General features: G+C 34.1%; 1 long non-coding RNA gene, 1 other non-coding gene and 1 pseudogene across 4 annotated transcripts; all 3 read left to right on the forward strand.

Moving 5' to 3' along the window:
• The first annotated feature begins 2,028 nt into the window (after positions 1-2,028).
• Positions 2,029-27,821, forward strand: part of LOC118058312 (NADPH-dependent aldo-keto reductase, chloroplastic-like) — a 55,648-nt pseudogene continuing 29,855 nt past the window's right edge.
• Positions 17,763-19,054, forward strand: LOC118058313 (uncharacterized). 3 transcript variants are annotated; one of them, XR_012168470.1, is made up of 4 exons: positions 17,763-17,937; positions 18,057-18,206; positions 18,294-18,375; positions 18,679-19,054. It is a non-coding gene; the product is annotated as an uncharacterized protein (transcript). The 3 variants fall into 3 exon arrangements; XR_012168469.1 differs by having other exon boundaries at positions 17,764-17,937; positions 18,057-18,141; positions 18,273-18,375; XR_012168468.1 differs by having other exon boundaries at positions 17,766-17,937; positions 18,057-18,141.
• Positions 19,887-20,593, forward strand: LOC140954860 (uncharacterized). Its single transcript, XR_012168473.1, has 3 exons — positions 19,887-20,018; positions 20,116-20,274; positions 20,459-20,593. It is a non-coding gene; the product is annotated as an uncharacterized lncRNA (long non-coding RNA).

The raw sequence follows: 27,821 nt of genomic DNA on the forward strand, positions 1-27,821 counted from the left end.
GATCCAAGTATAATGGTATTTTATGTTTATTCTACCTTGTTCTATTATCATGAGAATTGAGGGCATTTTGTCTTTCTCTAGAAGGGTTATTCTCTCTCTTTTTATTTATTTATTTATTATAGGGCTAAAGTAGCTTAGATTTTTGTATGTTATTGTTTTAAGGAGGGTGATCCTTGGCTTTAAGACGATTAAGACTTGGAATACATCAGCTATTCTCAAGCATGTTTGGAGACTACTTTCAGACATATTAATAATTTGGTCAAATTGAGTGCATAATATTTTGTTCGAGGGTTGTTCTTTCTGGCATGATAGACCTCTTTCAGTATCTTCTTGGGCCTGGAGGAAGATTTATTTCAGTAGAGATCATTTTAAAGAGATCTTTGTTTAATGTATTGATGATGGTGTTATTACCTCTCTGTTTGAGGGTTCACTTGGATTGGGCTAATGGCAGTTGGGTTTCTTCAAAGAAGAGGGTTTCTTGAATAATAATAATAATAATAATAATAATAATAATAATAATAATAATAATAACAGCAGTAGTGGTAATGATAATAATAATAATAATAAAAGAAGAAGATGAAGAAATTAATGAGAACTTTGAGATGAAAGATTAATGTAAGGATTAAACAATGATAAAAACAAATGTTAAGGTTAGAGGATCCACCAATGGTATTTCAAACAAGTATAGTATAAACTCTTCTTACTCAATTTGGAAACCACACACGAATGAGGTTCCAATCGGATGATTTGTCATTAATAGCTCATTATAAATTATTAACATGATCATATTAATTATCTTATTTACATAACACCAAACTTTTAAATATTATCAGGAATTCATGATGTTAACAACAAATCAAGTTCCTTTTATAGCCCAGGTGTAGGTAATACCAAACGGTTGGGCTATGAGAGTGCCAAGCATTTGTTGTACCAAGTGTTATACAACACAAATCTAGATTAACCATTTAACAAGCAAGGTATTAAGAATTAGTAAGATAAAAAGATAAGACATGTTAATATTAAACATTAAGGTCCATGTTGAGTTTACACTATATTTATTCTTACACCATTAGTGTAACCTTTTCACCTTGACATAATAAACTTAGCTAAACATAATGAAGAAGAGAAACATAAATAAACAAAACAAGAACATAAATAAACAAAACAAGAACATAAATAAGATACAAGTTAACTAAGGAAAGGAAAGGAAATGAAAAACATAAACAAGATATTAATGAAAGCAAAACTTAAAAATTAAAAAAAATATATAAAGAGAGAAATAAAGAGCATGAACTTGATATGAACAACCCAAGCTTGCTGCATGGAAAATGCCTCCTTTTATAGGCCAAAATTCGGAATTATTGATTTGATGACTAATTGTTGAGTGGGTGACCAACTTTTGACTTGGCAAAAATCCTTATCTTCTAGTTTGAATAAAACAAAAATGCTACCATCCGAACTGGGTCCACTAGAAAAGATGAAAGTTGTATGAAATTGACTCAGCTTTCCAGGGAAAAAAATGGAGGTCATTTGGACTTCTAGAACTCCAGATATAGGCCAAACACTGAACAGTGTTCGGGTTACAGGACAGATTCAAACTTCTCCGTTGTTGATATAATTTGAACTTGAAAACGACCTTCTTAGATCTTGATGAAAACATGAAAGTTGTAGGCCTATGTCTTACCAAGTCTGTGTAAAACTTTGAGGTCATTTGGACATCTAGAACTCGATATATGACCCAATTACCGAACAGTGTTCCAGTTTGGACTGCACCAACATCTCTTTTCTAAGTTTCACCCTCTCTTTATCTTCACGAATTTCAATAGTTGAATTCATCCATCAATCCTTTAATTTATGTGATAGACTTGCATTTAAGATGAACATTTACCATATATTAGGGCATTTTATAGTATTAGACTTGTTATTATAAAACATGCTTTAGTTAAGGAGTTATTGATACTTTAAGTGCAAAATGATGATATAAAACCTTGATAAATATGCATTTTTAAGTACTAATCACTTATCTAACCTGACATTCTGGCTTCTTGGAGAGAAATGGAGGCCCTTTATGAATCTAGCAAGGCTCGTGCTATTAGAGTCAACAACTTCTCATCAAAGAAGCTTGGAGATCTTCTAGCGGTAGCATGGGTCCATCCTGCTGTGAACCAAGTGGACTGTCACCCTATATGACACCAACCAAAGGTTCATGCATTTTGTTAATCCAGTCACATGTCACCCACATGATGTCTGATGGCGATTTTTTTCGTTTGTTTTGCTTGATTGGTTTTTTGGAGTCGCCATCTAGTATTATGGTCACTAAGAACCCTAACTGGTCTTTTAAAGATTCTAAGGCAAGGGACTGGTTGCGTAAAGGGAAGGTATTAGCACCCCTAGTATGCCCTACCTAAGGTAAGCTGCTTGGTGTTTGGTTTGCCTTATAATTGCTATGGTGTTAGTGTTCTCTTAATTAATTTTCCTAGGATAGATTTGCTATGATGAATGGATTTGGGTTCAAAGTTTAAAAGCAAGAACCCTTGCCCATTATGGATCATACCTTTAGATATGTCTATAAAGTGCCAAGGAGAACCAATGCGGATCCCTTGAAATCTGTGTTTGATTCAAACTAAATTTGTTAAGATAGAAATCCAAGGAGATTCCATGTGCTTTAAAAGCTTCTTTTTCTCCTAGTATTTCAAGAGTTTGCGACTCGTAAATCGCAAGGATAAGGGATAAAAATTTAGAAATCTAAGGAAAATCAGGGCGCTTTAAAAGCCTATTTTTGCCTTAGTGTTTCATACCCTTACGGCTCGTAAACCGTGAGAATAAAAAATTAAAATGTCCTCGATTATAATCGAGGCTTCATTCAAGGATGTTTAATGACTTATTATTCCCAGAAAATTATTTTGGATATTTACCACTTAAGGTTTTTTTATTCAAATATTAACAGTGAATAATAACAAGTTACTCCCAATAATATTTTGGATATTCATCCCTTTGGGATTTGTTTATCCAAACATTAACGGTGAATAATAAATGAATTCCCCCCAAAATAAGATTTTTGTATTTTTGGAATATTTGCCAATACCCTTTGGAGTTTTACAAACATGTTGTAAAATCAAGAAATGCAAGAAAATAATTTTTGTTATGTTTAAGAAATCCATGCAAAAACACATTTTTAAAAGTTCCAATATATTTGTTTTAAAGAATGTTCAAATCATGTTAGGGTATTGGCCGTATGCAACACATAAAAACATTTTTTATATTTTCTTTGTCACAAACACAAACATTACATTCAATCACAATTAAAGTTAAAAAAACTACATATTATTCAAATTCTTAAGGCTTTAATAAATCAATTATTAAATCATGAAAAATATATAGAAACATATTCTTATATTTTCACGGGAAATACAACATGATTTTATTTATTCTTCAGATACTTGACTATATACAAATTAAAACATTAAATTCAAATTTTTTCGTTTTAATTTTATAATTCAATAACATACATTAAAAATACAACCATACACATATCTCTTTTTTTTATTATTATTATTTTGTCCCCCATTTACAAGTTACAAATCACAAAAATTCAAAATAAATCAAACAACACATTACACAATTCAAAAATTACATAATAGCCCCTAAAAAATCCATGAAAACTGATAGGAAGGCTTCTACACCACAAAAACAGTGGCGGCGTGTCTCCTCCAAGCGCTCGCCACTGGCAGCGCGTGAACCCACCCGCCGCTGCGAGGAAGAAACTGGAAACAATGGGATCTGGCTCACCATCACCTGCAAGAGAAGAAAAAAACACAGGCAGTCGATTTTATTTGGGTATTTTTTATATCTGTTTAAAGCATTCTGTTCTCTCCACCCAGTTTGTTCTACTTTCTACCGATGTAAGATCGGGCAATTCGGGTAGCCATGGGGCCGGCGTTGCTGTTGTGCGCGCGGCCGCTAAAGTTGCTCTTGGGATGGGAGTGGCTGTTCGGTTGGTGATGGGGCTGTGTGGTCTGCCATGTTTGGGTCGTTGTGGGAGGCGAAGAGCTAGGTCTGCTGCTGACCGGTTGCTGTGAAGGAGACCGAAGGAGAAGAAGATCTGTTGAAATGGGGGGAGCTCCGCTGGTTTCTATGAAGGCCAAATGGGTCAGCGCCTGTGAGGGGGAGAGGGAGATCATGGCTGAGGGGCTGTGGCAGCTCAGGAGAAGATGGGTTGTCGGGTCTTTCAGGTTAGCGGGGACACCATGCTAGGAGGAGGAGCTGATGGAAAAAATCGGGGGGAAAATGGCAAGTGAGGGGCTGAAGGTTTGTGTTGGTTTGGGAGAGAAACAAGAGGAGGTCGGGGAAGCGGTGGCTGCTAGAGGCTTGGGGTTTAGCTCTTGGTCTGCTATATCACTAGTGGCCAACAATTTGTTTTTTCATGGCTCTAGATTGTTTTTTCAGCTACCAGTTTAGTTTTCTCTTCTTTGAACGTCATCTTTAGGTAGGACTCTATTTCTGCCCATGTTGTTATACTTGGATGTGTTGACCTATCTTCAGCGCTGTCTCTTTTCTTTCATCATGTTTAGACCAAGCATTTTACAAACCCATGACACCCATGTTTCTACTATTTTTAATGTTGGTTTTTTTATAAGTTTATGAGTTTTGATCTTTGCCAACCAAGTATAAACATTGGCTCCTTGTGAAAAGCCCTTGGTTTCTTCTGCTTCTACTTAAAAAATTAGTCAACATTTTCTCCCCATCTTACTCAGCTACTGCTTTACTATTGATCTTCAGTTATGTCATGCTTGATTGCTTCTTCACATGTTTCAATTCTTCGTTGCTGCTAACAAATATGGGTTTTGAGTTTTCTTTTGTTAATGGGTGATGAGCCGTGAATGATTTGAAAATCGGCAACAATGATTCTAATGAAAAATGGATGAAGGATGGGTCTGGTTGTGTTGTTTTTCTTTTAGTATTTAGGCTGGATTGTAGTGATTTAAGGTAAATAAGATGGAGGATAGACTAGAATGATACTTTGATAAGTCGATCTGGACGCCACAAAGATCAATCTAGGATTTCGACGCCACACTCTTTGTGATTGAAGAGTGATAAGTCAGGTAGGGTTCTTCACAAAACGAATTTGGAAGAACAGCTCTTAATTCTCTTAATTAAGTTTTTCAAATCTTGGCTAAAAGTGTTTATTTCATATTCTGATACATATTTATCTTTGGAACATCCCTCCAAAGTTAGGTGAATTCAACATGACAGAAGTCAAGTCTAAAAACTAGACTTTTAATAAAGCAAGTAGACAAATTTAACTAACACACGTTTTTTGTTGACATTTCTAAAACATATGCAGACGAAATTTAAAACAGCCATAACTTTTGACACAAAAGTCCAATGCACTCATGGTTGGACAATATAGAAAGATCACGTTCTGAACTTGAATTTTACCTACATAAATCTTGTTTTCACATGCATTGGATGACTTCAAATTCGGGTTCAAATCCATCTACTATTCTGACCGTAAATAGCATCAATTCCTTCACTTGCATTATCAATCCAAATACAAGTAGCCCAGCATGAAAAGAACCATTAAGGGCTTTTCCCATCTCCAAGTTCCAATTGTAGGCAAATAAGCACCCTTGAACCAATTTCACACTGATTGCTAATTTTTAACTCCGACGCAGCTTCAATCATTGCAATTTGATTCGTCAAGGCCCGTTGTAGTTGTTTCGCTCTCGCTCTTGTCATTGGACCATCTGAATCCTCTTGCATATTAGATTCAGCTTTACGAGATGAATTATAATTCCCATGATGCACATCATCAGCCCCGGGTTGAAAATGATTTGTCCTCAAATCAGAATCGTCATCATCATCCAAGTACGGAGATAAGTCTTTCACATTAAAAGTAGCTGATACGTTGTAATCACCAGGAAGATCTACCTTATACGCATTGTCATTCACCTTCTCTATAATACGAAATGGACCGTCAGCTCTTGGCATCAACTTGGACTTACGTTTGCTTGGAAATCTGCCCTTGCTAATATGAATCCAAACAAGATCTCCAGGTTCAAACCTGACCATCTTTCGCCCCCTTGTTAGCTTGTTTAGCATACTTTGTTGTTTTCTCCTCAATATGTAGTCGAACCTGCTCATGTAGTTTCTTCATCAATTCTGCCTTTCTAATTCCATCCATAGATGTCCTCTCATCAATTGGAATATGAACAAGATCAATAGGAACACAAGGATTAAAGCCATAGACAACCTCAAATGGTGAAAATTTTGTAGCCCCATGCACACTACGATTATATGCAAACTCCACAATCGGCAAACAAGTATCCCAACTCTTCAAATTCTTATGTATAACAGCTCGTAACAAAGAAGATAAAGTTCGGTTTACTACCTCAGTTTGTCCATCAGTTTGTGGATGACATGCCGTACTGAAAAGTAACTTTGTTCCAAGTTTCCTCCAAAGAGTCTTCCAAAAGTGGCTTAAGAACTTTGTATCACGATCAGAGACAATGCTTTTAGGAATTCCATGCAAACGAACAATCTCTTGAAAGAACAAATCAGCAACATGTACTGCATCGTCAGTTTTCGCACAAGGAATGAAATGGGACATTTTGGAGAATCGATCAACCACCACCATTATTGAATCCTTCCCACGTTGTGTTCTCGGTAGTCCAAGTACAAAGTCCATGCTAATGTCCATCCATGGTTGCTCTGGAATAGGCAGTGGCATATAGAGTCCATACGCATTCTCTTTACCTTTAGCTCTCTTGCAAATAGCACATCTTTCAATCACCTTGTGTACATCCCGTAACATATTGGGCCAAAAAAAATGTTCTTTCAGCAGCTCATAAGTCTTCTTCTCCCCAAAATGACCACTAAGACCACCACTATGAGCCTCTCGCACAAGCAACTCCCGTAACGAACCTGAAGGAATACACATTCTGCCCATTTTGAACAAGTAACCTTCATGCATGAAGAACCCATCACAAGCTCCCTTTGCACATTCGGCAACCACATTAGCAAAGTAGGAATCATTGGCATACTGATCCTTCACCTGTTCAAAACCCATCAGCCTTGCATTCAACATAGAGATCAGTGCATACCTCCTAGAAAGAGCATCAGCAACCACATTAACTTGCCCTTTCTTGTACTTTATGACATAAGGAAATGACTCCATGAACTCCACCCATTTAGCATGTCTTCGATTCAACTTGTTTTGCCCCTTAAGATACTTCAAGGCTTCATGATCAGTATGTATAACAAATTCTTTAGGCAACAAGTAGTGCTGCCATACCTCCAGAGCCCGAATCAAAGCATAGAACTCCTTGTCGTAAATAGAGTAGTTCAAACGCGCTCCATTTAACTTTTCACTGAAGAATGCAATCGGTCTCTTTTCTTGCATCAAAACAGCACCAATTCCAACCCCAGAAGCATCGCACTCTATTTCGAATGTTTTAGCAAAGTCTGGAAGTGCTAAAACTGGAGCAGTACACAACTTTTCCTTAATTATCTCAAAAGCTTTCTGGGCATCTTCACTCCATCTAAACTCCTTCCCTTTTTTCAAGCATTCTGTCATAGGAGCAACAATAGAGCTGAAGTCTTTCACAAATCGCCTGTAGAAAGAAGCTAAACCATGGAAACTCCTCACATCAGTGATACTAGCAGGTTTTGGCCAGTCTCGAATTGCCTCAATTTTCTCCTCATCAACTCTAACTCCCCTGCTAGAGATAATATATCCAAGAAACACGACACTTTCTTTACAGAAGTAACACTTTGTGAGCTTCCCATACAACTTTAGAATCTTGCAAAGTCTCAAACACAACTCTAAGATGCTTCACATGATCGTCAAAGCTCTTGCTATACACCAGGATGTCGTCAAAATATACTACAACAAACAGCCCAATATACTTCCTCAAAACATGATTCATAAGCCTCATAAATGTACTAGGCGCATTAGATAACCCAAACGGCATAACCATCCATTCATATAATCCCTGTTTAGTTTTAAATGCTGTTTTCCATTCATCTCCCTCTTTCATTCTAATTTGGTGATAGCCACTCATCAAATCGACTTTAGAAAACAATGCAGCACCATGCAACTCATCAAGCAAATCATCAAGTCTGGGTATAGGAAATCGATACTTAACTGTTATTTTGTTGATAGCTCGGCTGTCCATGCACATCCTCATGGTACCATCCTTCTTCGGTACAAGCAAAGTAGTACGGAACATGGACTAAGTGATTCTCGCACATAGCCCTTCTCTAAGAGCTCACCGACCTGCCTTTGAATCTCTTTCGCTTCCTCTGGATTACATCTGTATGCTGGTCTATTAGGAAGTGAAGCTCCCGGCACCAAATCAATTTGATGCTCAATACCACGAATAGGTGGTAATCCTTTAGGTAATTCATCTGGAAACACATCTTTAAATTCTTCAAGTAATTCCTTAATCTGTCTTGGTAAGTCCAATCCTTCTACTTGTAGTAGTTGCTTTGCACCAGACCATGAAAACAAGCCCTGTTGTGGCTAATGCTTGTTTGATGTCTCCTTTTTTGGCTAACAACAGCCCCTTTCGTGATGTCACCTCCTTTTGTTGGCTTCGTAACTGATCCTCTCTAACTTGTTGAGAACTCAGTGGTAACAAGTTCACCTTCTTTCCATTCAGCATAAAAGAATAAGTGTTCTTTCGTCCATTGTAGGTCACATCCTTATCAAACTGCCATGGACGACCCAGCAACAAATGGCTAGCTGACATTGGTGCAACGTCACATAAAACCTCGTCGTGATAGGTTTTAATGGAAAAAGGTACACTAACTTGCTTTGTCACCCGAATCTCCCCATTCTCATTCAGCCATTTGCAAAACTATAGGGTCTGGGATGTGGAAGGGTATTTAAACCCAATTTCTCCACCAAGGTAGTTGACGCAACATTAGTGCAACTTCCATTATCAATGATCATCCCGCACACCTTATCTCGAATCTGACATCGAGTATGAAAGATGTTCTCGCGTTTGCTCATCACTAACATCAATTTGTGCATTCAGAACCCGTTGAACAACCAACAAATCTCCCTTCACTGGTTTCGAAATCCTCTTCTTGTTCAGCCACTTGTACCTGATCTTCGTCTTCAGTTTCAACCTCATCTCCACTGATCAGCTCTCCATGATCCCCATGCAAAATCATCACCCTTTTATTTGGACATTCCGAAGCAATATGCCCATGTCCCAAGCACTTGAAGCACTTGATGTCCCGAGACCTCCTAGGGTGTTGAGGTTCTGTCACCTTCTCCTTTCCCTTCAAAGAATCAGAACTGGTATTCCCCTTGCTAAACTCCACCTTCTCATCTCGTTTATGCGTGCTCCATGTTCGTGTAGGCGTAGAAACAGCCCTTGTCGCGCTTGACGTAGTTACACTAGCTCGGACACCTCCTCGTCTCTGCTGCCCTCTCTACTCGGTTGCAAGCTTTATAACTTCCTCAAGGAAGATGTACGGTTGTAACTCAACAACATTAGCTATATCCTTCCTCAACCCTCCAAGAAATCTAGCTATTGTTTGCTCTTGAGGTTCCATCAATTCACATCGAATCTGCAGCAATTCAAACTCTTTCACATACTCTTCCACAGTCAAAGATCCCTGTCGCAAAGTCCGAAAGTCTGATGTATAGCTCCTGTTTATAGTAATCAGGAACAAATCTCTTCTTCATCACTCTTTTCATAGTTGCCCATGTTGTAATCTCCTCCTCTCCATCCCTTCTCCTCTGAATCTTTACGTTTTCCCACCATAAAAGAGCATAATCTGTAAACTCAAGTGCTGCCACCTTGCACTTCCTTTCTTCAGAATATTCATACCATTCAAACACCTTTTCAACCTTCTGAATCCACTCCAAGTATTCCTCAGGTGAACTACTTCCTCTAAACGGTGGAATCTTAAGTTTGAGACCATTAGGAGGATTATAATTCTGCCTTCTTGGTCTGACCCTATCATCAGCCTCATCATCCCCATTTGGATCTTCGTCATCTTCTATAATATCATTTCGTGGCACCCTAAGTGCTTGCCTTGGTTGGGGTTGCAAATTATTTCTTTGCATCCTTTGCATAAGGGTATTCAACTGTTCACGAATTCCAGTCATCTCATCCCGAATCTCAGCATGAGATCGTTGTAAGCCCATGACCTGTGCCTGTTCCAAACTTAACCCTCTTGGCAAATCTTCTTTATCTCCAGCCATAGTTAAGTCTGTCAACCTCAATTCCAGCAAACCTTTCTTGTTGTTGTTGTTGTTGTTGTTGTTTTTGGCTCCTGTCTTAGATCACAACCAGGCTCTGATACCAGATGATGAGCCGTGAATGATTTGAAAATCGGCAACAATGATTCTAATGAAAAATGGATGAAGGATGGGTCTGGTTGTGTTGTTTTTCTTTTAGTATTTAGGCTGGATTGTAGTGATTTAAGGTAAATAAGATGGAGGATAGACTAGAATGATACTTTGATAAGTCGATCTGGACGCCACAAAGATCAATCTAGGATTTCGACGCCACACTCTTTGTGATTGAAGAGTGATAAGTCAGGTAGGGTTCTTCACAAAACGAATTTGGAAGAACAGCTCTTAATTCTCTTAATTAAGTTTTTCAAATCTTGGCTAAAAGTGTTTATTTCATATTCTGATACATATTTATCTTTGGAACATCCCTCCAAAGTTAGGTGAATTCAACATGACAGAAGTCAAGTCTAAAAACTAGACTTTTAATAAAGCAAGTAGACAAATTTAACTAACACACGTTTTTTGTTGACATTTCTAAAACATATGCAGACGAAATTTAAAACAGCCATAACTTTTGACACAAAAGTCCAATGCACTCATGGTTGGACAATATAGAAAGATCACGTTCTGAACTTGAATTTTACCTACATAAATCTTGTTTTCACATGCATTGGATGACTTCAAATTCGGGTTCAAATCCATCTACTGTTCTGACCGTAAATAGCATCAATTCCTTCACTTGCATTATCAATCCAAATACAAGTAGCCCAGCATGAAAAGAACCATTAAGGGCTTTTCCCATCTCCAAGTTCCAATTGTAGGCAAATAAGCACCCTTGAACCAATTTCACACTGATTGCTAATTTTTAACTCCGACGCAGCTTCAATCATTGCAATTTGATTCGTCAAGGCCCGTTGTAGTTGTTTCGCTCTCGCTCTTGTCATTGGACCATCTGAATCCTCTTGCATATTAGATTCAGCTTTACGAGATGGATTATAATTCCCATGATGCACATCAATGGGTTCTTTTGGTTGTGATTTCTATGGCTAAAAAAACTTTCTTTTATTAATTAACTGAACTTTCTTTAAAAAACAATGAAAAAAATACTTCTTTTATTAAATATGTGCTTGTTGTTGCCTAATTTGGTTATAACTTAGGGGCAAATTTGCTGAATATTTATGTAGTCATCTATCTCATACACACAGCTGTTGCTGGCGTGTTATCGACCTCACTTTGTTTACTAGACTATTGATTTTTAAGGCTAGTATTTTTGTTTTCCAAAAAGATCAAGACTTTCCATGAAGGAAGGAGAGGAAAATAGTACCCATAGAGGGACTTCTGAATAGCACCTAATGTATAATTTTGTGCTTTATAAAATGGTCTAGAGAGTATCTGTTACAATTTTCTGATGTTAGTTTCAGTTTGTTTTTCTGGGATCATGATGAATTGTGGGTAAGTTTCACGTTTTATACCATGTAGGAGTTGCCAATTCCGATTATACTTGTTGGTCAATATGCATTTTTCATATCCTTAATGCTTTGTTTATGTGTGTGTTGTATCTTTCCTAGTTGGAACAATTGGTTAATATACCATGATGTTTTCTAAATGATACTGTCTTGATTTTTGTGTTCCTATTCTGTCTAATATTTTTATTAATGCATAATTGTATATATTGATTCTTGAACTGCAGGATACATGGCATCTAAAAACCTATCGGTGGCAATAGACTTGATGTGGAATGGGAATATGGTATAGATGTTGATAAGAATTCAAGAAAAGTTCATGTAAGTATTGTCAAAAAATTATCAGTGGAGGCATTTACCGTTCCAGGCATCATTTGGCTTGCACTCGAAAGGTATTTGGACATTTCGAGTATTTTTATTTAGATGTTGATAAGAATTCAATAAATTTTTATTTGAATTATGTATATTTAAGGTGTTTGGACATTGGTATTGTTTATTTTGTTTTTATTTTAATTGTGATATATTATTATTTACTACTTGATTGGATCTTGCAATTTAGTTAAAATATTTTATTTGTGATTTTAGTTAAAATATTTTACTTGTAATTTTATGATTTTTAGTTAAAATGTTTTACTTATGATTTTATGATTTTACAATTCGAGTTTATATTATATGTTCCGTGTCGTGTCAAAAAAAACATTTTTGACAACCTTGATTTTAGCCCCTAGTTACTAGTTTTGGGATGTATGAATTGTCTTTAAGTAGTCTTTACATAAAAAACATTCAATGAAAGTTGTTTTATTTAAATAATGTTATGAAAAGTAAATTGGGTCTCATAAAAATATGTTGAACTTTGTTTTTATATTTTAATAATGTTATGCACTAGTGGCTTTAAAAGAACATTAAACTCTACGTCGCAAAAATTTCATTTATCTAGTTAAAATCCACATTTTAACTCAAATTTGAGTTCAGATTTTTCAAATATAAAAATTTCAAAAGCATTAATGCACGAAAGAGTTAAAATTAATATTAGCGAACTCACATCAGCCAAATGTTTCATTTGATGGTAATAAATTTGGACTTCAAGAACATATATATATATATATATATATATATATATATATATATATATATATAGTAGTTCATTTTAAATCTCGGGATGGTCTTTTTACGTTTCACCCAAATATTTTTAAATAATTATATTGGTGCCATGCGGAGGTAGTAAAAAACCTAAAAAACTAATTAAACTAAAAAAATAAAAAAATTAATTAGAAAAAACCGAGAAAAAAAATTAGATTAATCTATTAGAAAAAAAAATCTGGATAAATTTTGATTTTATATGAAACTAACTAAATCAAACCAAATTGATTTTAAAAAAATATATAAATTCTTAAATTTGTTTGAAAAGTACATTTTACCCCCAAATCGTTTTTTGCTATAAGATAGTTGGTCCCTTTAATTTTTTTTTAAAAAACATCTTGATACCAAAAATTATTTTCTTTTTTTTCAGTAATTTTTTCATGGGAGGGGAGATAGGAGTTGTCAGATTCTAGAAGAGAGAGAGAGAGAGAGAGAGAGAGAGAGATCGATCTTCGTTAGCAATGGCCTATGCGCCTGAGATTTTTCTTTTTTTGATGCTTTTCTTTGTTTTTTATCAACTAATACCTTTTTTTATATCTTTTTTATAAAATATTTTTAAGTTTGCTTTTAATTAATACCCCTCTTATGTTAGTTTGTAGCTTATCTAGCCTTTTTTTAAAATCGTAATTCATTTTTTAATTACATTGAGTGTCTTTAATTTTTTCATGAAGTTAATATGATTCATCTTTAATTTTTTTTTATATTTCATATAAATTAAATTTATTTTTATAATACATAATGATTTTAATAAATAAATTCATTAGACACAATTAGATAAAAGTCCTGTGTTATGCTATTAAATATCTTGATCTATATTTATCTCTTAATTTTTACAGTTTCATTTTTATTTATCATCAATTTTGTTTTATATCAAATTATCCTGACTTCATGATATAGGACACATGATAGACACGTAATCTTGACATATCTCATGTTTAGGTCATTAATTTCATGTGATAGCCCAGCTTTCTCTAGAGTAATATTTTTTTTTATTTATTTTTTGTTGTTACCTCATTTTTTATTGTGATATTAAATTAATCAAAATTTAACTTGATTGTCAAATTTTTAATTATCTATAATATTTTTTATTAAAAAAAATTGACTCTACCAGTAACGTTGCACAACAACAATCTAGAATCATCTCCTTCGTGTATAGGTTAAGCCATCTTGAAATGTTAGGGGGGCATTATGGTTGTCGATATCAATAACAAAAATAAATAAATTGTGATGATGATATTTAGTAAAAACCAACACCACTGGTATATCTGCCACAATATTCAATAAGAAAGTGAACGAGAATTATGATGTTATCGAATTTTTACATAAAAAACGTGATAGCAAATTCTAAGATGAACAATATCGTATTAGTTCAATAATCATCCACACTTGAGAAGTTTTTCAAGAAAAATTTTCCTTGGAAATCAATTGTTTAAATTAAATTATAATAATTTATCTGTTAATTTTATTTAATGAATTAATATATATATATTATTAGAAAATAAATATTTTATAAAAAAAACTCCAAATCATCAATTCAATCCTCGTAACAAATAAATTCTCAAGACATTACCTGAGTAATCTCTCATTCAAAATTATAATTATTAAACATAATATGATATAGAAAATCAGCTCAAAATCTAATATATGCATGTTTGTTTTTTTAAATTTTAATGAGCATTGACCAATCAAACTAAAATGAGATCTAATATTATAAATTTCAAGGATTTTTTTTTATCAAAATAACATTATTTTTATGATAAATTTAGATTGATTTATTGATTTATAAGTTTATTTTCTCAACGACATGAATTTTAAATTAAATTTAATAATTAGGAGTAAAACATTTTCCTTCAAAATGACATAAAAAAGAGGAAGTATTGATATTAAAATAAAAATATTTTTATCAGATATTATAATAATATGGGTATTAGATTCATGGTAATCACATGAGTACTCGAAAAACAAGAAAAAAATCTATCCGTTAACAGTCTAGAAAAATCAAAATCGACATTACAATCCTTTTCCAAGGAAAAAAGTAACGTTAAAAAATACCTGTCCACTTCATTGATTTTGATTTACAGTACACGGAAAAAAATTCCTTGATCTTTCAAGTTCCTCTTTTCTTTTCTTTGCCTGTTAAATTCTGCAACAACAATGGAGTTCCACGGTGGAAACAAAGCAACGCGGTGGATTTAGGTTTGTTATCGATTCACTTGAAGAAAGCGGATGAAGTGCTACACAATGAGTCGACTTGGCTTTTGGCTTTTCTTGAAGCTCGACCCGACTCTTCACTCACTCGGTGATCTTTAATTTTTGTGAGTCGCAGTATTATTCTTTATTTATTTTTTTTTTTTTTAAATGTTCACTGTGATATGTTTAGCTAGTTAAATTATTATTATTGTTATGAGATAGTTTTACTGTTAAAAAGAAGAAGAAAGAAGTTTTGGAAGTTTAGGGTTCATTGTGCTAGAAATGGATGGTTGTTGAAATTTAAGAAAGACGGAGTTTTGAAATCAGAAGAAGAAGAAGAAGAAGGGTATGGGTATTCACTTGAAGAAAGCAGATGACGTGCTACACAATGAGTCGACTCGGCTTTTGGCTTTTCTTGAACAGCTCGACCCAACTCTTCACTCACTCGGTAATCTTTAATTTTTGTGAGTTGCAGCATTATTCTTTATTTTTTTCTTAAAAAAAAACGTTCGCTGTGATATGTTTAGCTAGTTTTAAATTATTATTATTATTGTTATGAGATAGTTTTACTTTTAAAAAGAAGAAGAAAGAAGTTTTGGAAGTTTAAGGTTCATTGTGTTAGAAATGGAATGGTTATTGAAATTTAAGAAAGACCGAGTTTTGAAATCAGAAAGAAGAAGAAGAAAGGTATGGGTATTATGTTGATTTGAGTTTAGAGAATGAGTTACTTTTATGGTTTTTTATTTTTATTTTTATATATAATTGTATATGTATTTATTTACTTATTTATAAGTGGTGAATGGGTGGCAGAGAGGCATGCACTTCTGGGCCGATTACCAATGAGCAAGCGAGAAGACTGGTTTTCATCCTTTCCAGGTTTCTCACTTGTTGTGTTGCACACCAGATTCGTTTGGCGTCAGAAAAGTGTATTTTATTTTTGTTTACCCTCGATTAAATTAAAAATGTGTGTGATTAGAATGTTGTTTTTCTATTTACTTAGTTGATGCTAACTAATATTTTTGAGTTGGCAGTCATAGCTGTTAGTAAGAGATTCAAAGACCAAGTTTTGATGCTTGAAGTACCAATGCGTGGTGTGGCCCCTTTGCTGGAAGCTGTGAAAAAACTACGCTCTTCCTCTGAACATTTGACTACTTTGCATCCGGATTTTCTTCAACTATGTTTGTTGGCTAAGTGCTATAAAACTGGTCTTTCCATTCTAGAGGATGATATTTTTGATGTTGATCAGCCACGAGAATTTTTTCTCTATTGTTATTATGGGTGAGTGAGTTGCTTTTGACCTTCTGTACCCGCTGTTACTTTCATCATGCTAAGTTGCTTTGCTTTTGATCTGCTAATGTTCAGTTAATAATTTGTTGTGTCTGCTTTCTAATTGACTGTTTCATTATGTAATTTAATTTAGCAATTAATTTCACAAACTAGAAACTTAATAATTTGTGCTTGTCTGATGAATAGAGTTAGTATGTTTTCTCTTGTGAGATTGATCTACTTGAACTTCTCACACAGGTAAAACAACAGGATCATTGAAATTAACTGCTCGCTAACATATGTGTAATTTCTGGGCGTGTGATGATGTTGGGTTTTGCATTTATTGCAATTATAAAACCATTAGCATATATGCTAAAAGCATCTCTATTTTTATCCTGCCAAGTGCTAGACAAAGAAAATTCAGTAAATTATTGGAGAGAATTCTAAGTTAAACTAAGTTACTAGTTGATAGCATTGCAAAAGGAAATTCCGTGGTTGTAAGTGATGAGAAAAGGGGAAAGTTTAGGAGTTGTATGGAAAACATCTATCACCTGGACCCTGTCCTTAAAAATTCATATCATAGGTTTCCTCTCATTTGTTTATTTCCCTTATATTCACTACAGAGTTGGTAACAGCTCTAGGATTTGTTTCTTGGCAGACCTGTGTGATGCAAGTTGCCTTTCATATTTGTTTTTCCCTCATTAATATAATCTATATGATTCTATCCATATTGCTCATTTCATTTTGGCAAATCTAGGTTAACTTATGAGTTGCCGTTTGCATAATGTTTATATCTTTCTTTATTCTTATATGCTTTCAGTCTTTCTTTTCCCTTGACATGAATTCTATTTTGTTGCAGGATTCAGATTCTGACTTTGAAGTGTTTGAACTTTTTGACCCAGCAGCAACCGGTAAAGTTGTTGGCAGAATTTCTCTGTCATGTTCTGTTAAGATGTGCAGTACACAACTTATACTTCCATTGAGTAGTTGAGACTCGTAGACGCGTTGATCATCTTTAACATTACCTGAAATTATCGACAGGATCCAATGGAAACATAGAAAATTTTTGCAAGACGCATCTTAGCCATTGTGGTATGTTGCATAATCCTGCATTCCTTTTCCATATTGCTAGACATATGATTAGTTGTTAAAGTGGTGGTGCATGCCAAGTCTAGCTGGCTGTTGTAAGATTTACAGGTGTTTGGAAAGAAAGATTTTCCAGTGCCCATTCGTGTGCCCCTGTTTAGCTTCTATTTTTTTTTTTTTTGGAGTATTATGCAAATACACTTGGGTTTCTTGAGCTGGCTTGTGATTTACTTGTACTTGTGTTTTCCATAGAACCAGACGTTTAGCCATGGAATGAGGCAACTCATATTTGAATGTTTGAAATGTATTTCTTGTATCAGTCTATGCCAATGTCTCATGTACTTTCCTGGTACATCTCTTAATGCATTTCCTATATTGCAATGAACCTCTTATAAATTGCTGCCCTATTTGTGGTGAGATTATTGAAGTTTCTGATAAGCTAAATACCCTGGTCCATTTGAGTCTTTGTTTTGACGAGGGAACAGGAAATCAAGTTATGACAGGTGGATTTCTTACTGATAAACAGGCTTCTTATGGGTATGAACCTCCTCAGTGTCAACTTTATGAATTGTCTCCTTCTGTGGTCTCTCCTATTTTGATGTTTGCATTGCTTTATGTCTCGGTTGAGATGGGTGATTAAGTTTATATTTTGACAGGTGGATGTTTAAACCGAGTGAATGGGCTCATTTTTCATCATATGATGTTGGTTTGAACTCTGGTTCAAGTGCTTCACATATTCTGGTATCTTTTCCTCCAGGCCATTTTTAAGAATGCTTAATGTTTCTTTCCAGCTTCTATAGTTTGGGGTTAGTTCACATCAGAGATTTGAATTTGGTATTATATGACAGTCTTGTTTGTGTCTGCATTTCTAGTTAATTTATGTATGGTAGTAGTTTTCAGCTTCAAGATGCCAACACTTGTTCAAGACATAATTTAATGGGGCATCTTCAGCAGAATCATTCAAGAAAAACATAGGTATTTTGTTAATTTATGTTCAGAATGAATTTTGAGCAATTATAGAAAGAAATAGAATTTATTTAAGAAAATAACTTTCTACCCATCCACCTGCTTAGTATTATTCAACCACAAGATTCCTAGAAGTTGTTGACAATGGATTTCCTCATGATGCCCCATAGAAAGACATTTCTCAACTTTGACAATGGATTTCCTCACAATGTATGTGATCTAGTTAGAATATGTTTGTCCATTTTGACAATCTACTCACGTTGCAATAGTTTTACTTTGATACTAGTTCTAATTCCTTCTCTCTCATCTCAGGTCGTGACGGCTCCTATGTCTTCTATAAATGCTATAGCTGTTGAAGCATTCAAAAAATATATACTGGTTTCTCTCATTCAAAATAGACAGGTATGCTTTAGTCTTTTGACATTTATTATATGAATTTGGGATGTATTCAGCAATCTATGTTCATGATAGGACACTTTTAGGACTGCCCCCCCCTTCTGGGCAAATAGAGAGATGATTGCCTGCTTACAAGTAATTAGTTTTTCAAGCTCATGTGTTTCTTACTTCAGTATTATTCTTCGCTGGCCTGGATTTGCATTCTAGATGAGTTTTGACATCACAAGATCACCTATAATTCATCTCTCTCTTAATTTCTTTGAAACAACATTTTCTGTTTTCTTTGTCTCTGTTTTTTTTGTTTTTTTGGTTGTTGCTGGCAGTTCTCAACCAGCCTCCCTAAGTATGCTTCTTTAACAGCTCAGAGAAATTTAAAGACCTTGTGTCAGGTGATTACAACTTGTAAGCTGTACATTACAAGCAAAATTGATTGTTGATTTATAGTATCCATATTAATACTTTAATTATCATTCGTGCCCTTGACAAATTTTTTTTTCAGAAGTTGTTTAACTAAATCTCTAACAGAGCTTGCAAAAACAATAGAACCATAAAGACTGAGTGGATAGTGTGGCGTTTGTGAGAAATGAAGCACTTTTTTCCTTTCCCCCCTTTTTAGGCGCGCTTAAAAATACATAGAACTACCCAGCTTAAAAATACATAGAACTACCCAGAAACAATAGAAGTTTTTTAACCGAATATGTAACATAGCTTGCTGAAACAATAGTACCACAATGACTGAGTAGATGGTGTGGTGTTTTTGGAAATCAAGCACTGTTTTTTTACTCTCTCCTTTTTAGGCGTGCTTAAAAAAACTGTCCTTTCTTAAATTGTATTAGCTTATGCATGGAAACTAATTTTATCATAGAACTACCCAGCTTCTGGCGATAAAATTCTATTCTAATTTGCTTGGATAAAAGCTGCTTTCACCATGGATATGTTAGGTTGAATCTATTTTAAAATGTAATGTACCATATCAATCTCTTTGGTTATCTTACATTCATCAAATGGAATAAATGGTATTCTTTTTTTGTTTCTATTTTTGATGAAATATTTGTTGTTTCCATCAATAGTGTTTGTGTCTCTTCATGCATAATTCTGCATTCATATTTTTGATGAAGTTTTTGGGTTCTATTGTCTTATAAACTTTCTTTTACCCTTTGAGCAGCCCAATATGGAAGTAGCAAGTAGTTATAGCGGTGGAAAAGTTTCAGAATTAGAGATATACATTCAGACAAACATGGGAGAAGTTTGAAAGTGTGAGCCTACAGTTATACGTTTTACATTTACACATAGTGAGACAAATTTAAGATCTATTCATCATCATCTAAAACAGGCTTTGTATTCTTTTTTCAGGATAATAATCTTGGACTGGTGAAGCAAGTCATATCATCCATGTATAAGAGAAACATTCAGAGATTGACCCAAATGTATTTGACTCTTTCCCTCCAAGACAAAGCCAAAATTGTGCAACTTAGGAGTCCTAAATAGGCAGAGATGCATGTGCTTCAAATGGTAGTTTCCTATGCAATTATCCTTGATGCTAAGCTCACAACAATTTTATAAATATCTTTCCTTTTATTTTTTGTATGATCAATTTATTGCAAAATACTTAAAGTAGTAAGGCCACTAATTGTGCACTCCTATATCTTATACCATAATTTAAATTGACAATTTCATTTGAAACTATTAATCGAAGATGGTGAGATATATGCAACAATCAACCAGAAAGATGGGATGGTTAGATTCTTAGAGGATCCAGAACAATATAAAAACTGTGAGATGATTGAGCATATCGATTCATCAATTCAGAGGTACAGTAGCTGGGATTTTACATTTTTATTTATGAGTTAAGTACTTCCATTCTACTGCTAATTTCAAGAGAAAAATTATTTGAGGATAACAATAAACATGCTCTAAGGGCCATTGCCACAAGCTATGTCAATAGTCTTAGACGTGCTACTAGAGGGTGCATGTTTCGAGTCTTGAGAAGTTCATGCACATATGATGAACTAGACTATTTCCAAATATCACCACCCAAGTTTACACTCCAATGGGACTACAACTAGATTGTGATTATGGATCAAAATCTCATAAACCATCTTATGAACACAAAAACTATTTGGATGTCTTTGCCAAACATAATTGAAGTGCCTATAACTATTTTCTCTTGAGTGAATATTAACATTTTAAGACCATGATAAAATCATTATTTGCACTGTGAATCTTATGGTTTGGTAACAATAGATATGAATTGCATTATTGGTGGGGACAAATTATTTACACGGCTTCATTTCAGTCTTTGATGATTATTTTGGTAATTCTTAACCTTCTTTATTTTTGTTATACTAAGATAATGACATTGTCAAAGAAGCTGACTGTAGTGGATGAACTCTTATCATGTGATCCTTTGTACTTGGCAAAGGTGAGCTTACTACATTGATTCCTGTAATACTTGTCAGCTGAACTTGTTCAGGATCTAGCATGCACAACTAACTAACCTGTTTGTTCCTCTGATTTTTGAGGCTGGAAGAAAGCGTCAGAGATTTGACTTCGATGATTTTGACCCTGTTTCTCATAAATTCAACATTTAATGGAAATTGGAGGAGTTTTTAATACAAGTGTTATTTAATTGAGAATGATGCTAGGCTGCTGCACATGGCTCCATGTTAAAAGAAATGGTAAATTTAAAACCCTTATTTCACTTCAGAGCATAAAGATTTTTGGCGTCCAATTCTTTTCTTTTGCTAGGTTTGTCTTTTAGGTATAAGCTGCAGATTATGATAGAAGTCCAGTTTAGTTTGCAACTCATTTCAAGCATTGTATACATGTTCTGTCTATCTCCAGGACAAAGCTGCCTGGTCTTTATTCTTAATATTTCATGTGGAGTTTTGATATGGACATGAATCTTGATGCCTTGTTGAATTTGCCATAACCTCGTGAATGTTGTTGCTAGGGTGAGAAATAAACATACCAGAATTCTTGAATTTTGTAGAAACAAATATTAACAATTAGCAAACAAAACCATAATAAAAGCACTGTTCACTCTTGTTAGCTCTAGATTTTTTTCAAATTTGTACATTCCAGTCCTTATATTTTGCAAAATTTACAATTTTATTGTTGAACTTAATTTCTTATTAATTTTATCCTTTAAAGTTAAGTTTTCATTGTTTTAATCTAATGTGTTCTTAAATGTTTCGATGTAAGAAACATGACATTTTCACAAAATGGCACAAAAGTTTTATTTCATCCATCAAGTTTCAATTTGTTCATCTTTTGTCCTTGTTCTTTTTGGTTATTGTGTTTTGACTCTATACTTTATTTTAGTTATATTTTAGTAATTGCAAGTTGAGAGAGAACATAGAAAGTTATCCAAGAAGAGAAAGTTCATGCACATATGATGAACTAAACTATTTGCAAATATCACCACCCAAGTTTACACTCCAATGGGACTACAACTAGAATGTTATTATGGATCAAAATCTCATAAATCATCTTATGAACACAATATTTGGATGTCTTTGCCAAACATGATTGAATTGCCTATAACTTTTTTTTTCTTAAGTGAATATTAACCTTTTAAGACCATAATAAACTCAATATCTGCATTGTGCATTTTATGGTTTGGTAACAATAAATATGAATTGCATTATTGGTGGGGACACCAGACCTATACTGTAATTCCTGCATCTTCTGCAAGAAATTGTCCATCTTGTAATTTGGCGTACCAAGATTCATGCTGTGAAAGCATGGTAGTTCCATAAATCTGTCATTTAATATATATATATATATATATATATATATATATAGATATCATCACTTCGTCATCATACATGTGTTTGTGTGTAATCCTTTTGAAATCATGAAATTCTAGAAATGTTAACATTGTATAATGAGTTATATGTTCAAAGATGTTGGGAGGCTGAAAAGAGCACCTTATGGGAGTTAAAAATGGGGGAGCGAGGATCAAGACGAGGATGTGGGATGCATTTCTTTGTTGCAGTTCCTTGTTTTTAGGAACTGATTGGATCTTGGTTAATCTATTAGTTTTCTTTTGTGCTTTCTTTGTTTCACCAATTTATTTGATTTTTGCTTGATCCATTTAAAATGAGTTACCCTGTGATTTCTCTTACAAGTGTCTTCTACAGTTGAAGATAACAGACCTGACAATAATTGTTTTTTCATTGTGAGTGATAATGTCCTCGATTTGTTTTTTTTTTTGGTGTCCTTTTTAATAAACTTTTATTGGAGTTAATTAATATCAAAATTTTGTTATGGGCTTACAGTACGTTTCTTTAGTAGCCATTCATTTTGTATTGAATGATCTCTTCCTCAACCTATGCAATTATGATAGGCATCAAGTACTCGTATGTTTCATCATACACTCTCACTTCCAATCTTATGATTTTTTTATTGCTTTCTTGATTGTGCTTGTTGTAGATTTTGTTGTTTTTTGTACTTTGATATTGCCTTATTTATCTTTGTTGTGTCATAAATATTTTTTCTATTGGTGCTATGGTTGGTTCAAGTCTACTCATTCTATTAGTTCCGGCCTTTTCTATTTTCTATTTTCTTTATTCTTTTTTTTTAATTTTACAGTTCCTTCTTTATTGTGTTTATGTTGTTGTTCTATTATTTCTGGCTTATGTTTTTTCTGGGTTTGCGTTTGATTAGTTTTAGTCTTTGCTATGTTAATTTTTTCTTGGTTGGCTCTTCAACTTCTTATTGTTGTTGTTCTTGGGGGGGGGGGGGGTGGGGGGATAGTTGAGTTGGGTTTTCTTTTGAGGTTGTTTTCAGCGTGTATAATTTTATTTTCTGTGGTAACCAAGGAATGAAATAAAGCAAATAATGACAATTGTTCTGTACTTGGATGATAGGCTGAAGGAAAGGGATGAAGACAAAGACGTGGTGAAAAATATCAGCAGCTTAACAAGTAGCAGAAATGTCTAGAATATACTATCTATGATACAGAACTCCATGATGCTCGACAAAAATTATTGGAGGTGAGAGTACCTTTTAGATGCTTGGACATGCATATAGGTTTATTCATGTAGTGCTTTTATGAATCTCATAGAATGTTGCCTAAAATTACTTGTTGAAGTATACAAGGAGAGGCATGCTAGTAGATGACAAAGAGGAAAATAAGTATGATCAAACTGGTAAGTCATTATAGATTTACGATGTCTCTTGTTTCTTCCACTGGTTGTTGTACCTTCCTTTATTTGTGTGCTTATTACAAAATATTATGTACATTAGGAGGATGCCTAAATTTGCATCACATTCAAGTGCTAACACCTTTATCCTCAAAGTAGAACACCTATATCAAACCAGATCGCCACACTTTTGAGCAGCTTTGCGAGAATACCTGCCATTCATACTGTTCCAGCACCGTTTACCTTTACTAACCCCATTCAGCTCTTTTGCTTCCATTCCTCATAGCTCTTTTTGTTACATCACTTTTAGTCACACCACTGTAATCGGATAGCTACCGTGATTATCGATCTAAATGTTTTGTGCTTTGACCTTTTCAATTGTTAAAACATCTTAATTAGAAGCTTCTCCATAAGATTGCACATTTTGACCTAAACACTGTTGCTTTTTCTTTTCCCATTTTTACTAGGTTCTTTTTCTACTCGGCTTCTTGGATTAGTTCAAGTAATCCTCACTCGACTTCTTTCATCATTCCTATAACAACCATCATGCAGGTAATTTACCTAGTTTATTCTATTATGTTAAATATTTTCTCTCTTAGAGTTGTGTTACCAATCTGCTAGATGATATGGCATAATCACTAGCAATCTCTTGACCTTCTGCCATGGTCAAATTATCATTTGAATGATGTACTTCATATCAATATGTCTTTAGAGCAACTTATTTCATGTGGTGGTTGGGGATAATAACATATCAACTTAGATAATTAGGCACCTTAATGTTTTGAAATGAGGACAAGCCACTTTTATCCTACTTAATAGGTAAGGATAAATTATCTGTGTGATGCCTTGTACATGATGATCCTTGTACATGATGATCCTTATACATGTTTATGATGGCTAGGATAAAAATCTTATATTTTATGATGCCTTATACATGATGATCCTTGTACATGTTTATGATGGCTACGATAAAAATCTTATATTTTATGATGCCTTATACATGATGATCCTTGTACATGTTTATGATGGCCTACATGCTAATATCGTTGCATATTCTTCTTATTCTCCTAAGTTTTTTACCTAAATAGTGATCTGTCCAAATTTGGATGTGTCCACAAACTGATGGTTTGGACTGCATAACTATGGATGGTTAGGACAAAAATCTTATATTTTATGATGCCTTATACATGACGATCCTTTTACATGTTTATGATGCCTTAACAAGTTACTAATGATCAGGTGATTAAGGAAGAAAGTTGTTATGACAGGGGGCTTTTATGATTATCAATGCTCAAAGTTGAAGTTTATGAACATAATTATGTAGAATAGATCACATTGATGTAAGAAAACTCATGAATGTGCAGTTTCCATCACATAGACTAAAATGAGAAAACATAGCTAGAGACTAATTTCACAACTACTCTGAAATGACAAAAACAAAAGTTGGAAGCCATAACATCCTTTGTGAAGTCTGAGATGTTAGTCCTTAATTGAAGGGGCATGAACTAAATGATGCTAACTCATTGGTTGAAGTCATAACACAATAACTTTAAAGTGTGTTTTGAGTTGTTTCTAGAAACTTGATTTTAATATTTCACTATAAAAGGATTTTTTTTGACTAATCGTTCTTCTAGGTGTTTTTGACAGGATGAATAGACTCATTGGCTGAAGTCACAACACAAGAACTCTTAACTGTGAATTTGCTTTATTGTTTCTTTGTGGGATAAATGACTAGTCTAAGCTTTAGTTTTTTGTTTTTTCCTTTTAATATATTGTTAAACTATTATGTCCTGTAATCAATGTTTTAAATCAATTTATGTTGCTTGATTTGCCAACCGTTATCTTTGCTGAAATCCTAAAAGATGATGTTTTGATCTTCCTCCACATGTACTCGTTACTTACTAAGATAGGTCATGTTTACATGGTTCCACTGAAGCATTTAGCTTTTCAAAAGTGACATGCTCTCTTTTATTGGAACATTCAGGTATAAGTGAAGTGTGAAAGAGTTGCATAAAATGCTTCATTGGTGCAGTGAGCAACTTCAGAAATTCAACCATGTAAACAAGAAGGCACTAGATCAACATGTAAATGTCATTGAGAAACAGGAGGAACTTTAGATAAGGCAAGCTAAACTTAAGGCATGTGACGAGGTACTACGGTACTGGATTTTAATGCTTAAATGTCTTCTTTTGTACTTATTGTTTTTAACGTGAGATTATGATTTATGTATCTTTACTTCAACGACAAACACAAGCCATGAAAAACAGTCTAAGCTTGAGTTTGATGTGAAAGACTTGTGTCATTTTAGGACATATCCAAGCCAAGGTATCAAACTCTAGCAAAGAGAAAAAAGCTAATTATTTTTTGGGGATAAAGAATGCTGAAAGCTTTTATTTAACATGTGCTTTGCTTTCAGGATGATGCTATGATTTAACGTCGTGCTATGCTAAAATGTAAGGTATCTCCTCAACTAAATTTTTTCACATATTACTACTACCTAAGCGATAATTTCAGCTAGAAGTGCCTCACATTAGATTTTTATCCTTTGCAGTCAATAAACTAATTGATACAGCTAACATGTTAGATAATAATAAAACACAGTCTAGTAGATGGAGAAGTTGCAAACAAGTAATTAAAACATCATTATTTAAGAATTATTTGGGTATTTTGTTACTTAAATTAATATGTTAGGGATTTTGTACTTGCTTTGATTTAACCTAGTGTAGGATTTGGGGGACCTGTATAGGCACACATATTTTTCAGTCTTAATACTAGATGCTTGTCCAATGAAATTTGATTTTTTGCAATTTTACAGGTTTTCTTACTCTTGTGGATATCATCTCTTCTACTTTCGTTGTAGATTCAAGGAAGCTTCTTGTGGATTGCTAGGTTTTTCTTTCCTTCACTCATTGTTGGGTGATCTTTTATTTTAGTCCAAGGAACCGAAACCATCATGTTATGAGAAATAATTGATTTTTCTTTTCCACGTTAATTGGACACTTCGATGATAAGTTTTTTTACCTTTTCCATATTCTGTACTAGCTACAAATATTCGGGTTTTATTCAAGGTCTATAGCAGTAACTATTAGATGGCCGCCATTAAACTAAAAACAAGACCCCCTTAAGAATTTCTATTTTACGATGGACTTTCGTTAAGGTTTATGTGTACATGTATGGATTAATTGAAATTAGATAAAGATGTTTTGTTACTTGATATGAGTATGCAATTGAACTTTTTGACTCTGTTGTTGCAAGTCCTCATGCCCTTTCTTGCCATTTCCTTTATCTTATGATGTTTTGATGTTAAATAAGTCATCTACTTGTGTGTATCTTGAGAGCAAAAACTTCAAGAAGAAAATTATAGGCTGAATGCAGACTTCAAAGTGCGAAATGCCTACGTTGAGAGCTGGAGAGCTGAAATCGTCTTTTTCTAGTCTTGTGAAGGATTCAATAGTCATAACGCACGGAGAAACAAGGTACAAGATGAGCGGAAGTATGTATCGTTTTATCTTTCTATTTTGGTTAGGCTTATTGAAAGGGCATAGTTTGACTAGACTTTTCTGTTTTTGTAGATCATTGTGGAAAAAGGAAAGTGAACTTGTGAATTTGATAAGCTAAGAACACAAGTGTTCTGATTCCTCTGCCATTGGGTCCTATTTATAGGAAAAATTTCTTGTAGATGTCACTAATCAAAGAGATCAGCTTAAGCCAGTGCGACCACGAAACAAGGTGAGGTGGGCATAGAGCTTATTGATGACTAACACCACAGGAAAAACATGAACTATCCCAGGTGAACTAATAAATAAAAGATCTTAAAGAGGAGCTTATTAAATTTAGAAGAGATCGCATCGAGGTAAGATATCTCAACCTTGTTGAGAAGCAGCTGTAAAGTATCCTTAACAGGTATTT

This window comes from Populus alba, chromosome 17 (genome assembly GCF_005239225.2).
Source record: "Populus alba chromosome 17, ASM523922v2, whole genome shotgun sequence".
In the NCBI taxonomy this organism is placed as follows: domain Eukaryota; kingdom Viridiplantae; phylum Streptophyta; class Magnoliopsida; order Malpighiales; family Salicaceae; genus Populus; species Populus alba.